The sequence below is a fragment of the Penaeus monodon genome, chromosome 32 (assembly GCF_015228065.2).
Source record: "Penaeus monodon isolate SGIC_2016 chromosome 32, NSTDA_Pmon_1, whole genome shotgun sequence".
NCBI lineage: Eukaryota > Metazoa > Arthropoda > Malacostraca > Decapoda > Penaeidae > Penaeus > Penaeus monodon.
In genome coordinates this window covers 14,739,681-14,740,049 of record NC_051417.1, presented here as the reverse complement: position 1 = coordinate 14,740,049, position 369 = coordinate 14,739,681, and positions in this window count along the sequence as shown.

The window sequence follows — 369 nt, the reverse complement described above, 5'->3', positions numbered from 1 at the left end:
ATTCTTGGTCAATCTGTCTCATTATAGAGTCCTTTGTTCGGTGCTTTTCCTTTTCATTGCATTCATTATTCCGGGAGGAGTCACCGTACGCTGTCCTGAGATGGCCCATTCACTAGCTTCGCCATTTTATAGTCTCCGAGTGAAAAGTTTATTTTGGGTAACCATCTCACAGGGATCTATTTTGAGCAGCCAGGTCTTAGCTATGTCGAAAAATCATCTGCACATCGAAAAAAAACATTAGAAAATGCACGAACACTAACATGGTTATTGTATCATGATCTCTGTCTTTACAAAGACATTTCTGTGTCTGCTTATCTATATATTTATTTGCTTGCTTATGGATCTGGTAATTTCTCAATAAGTTTATGC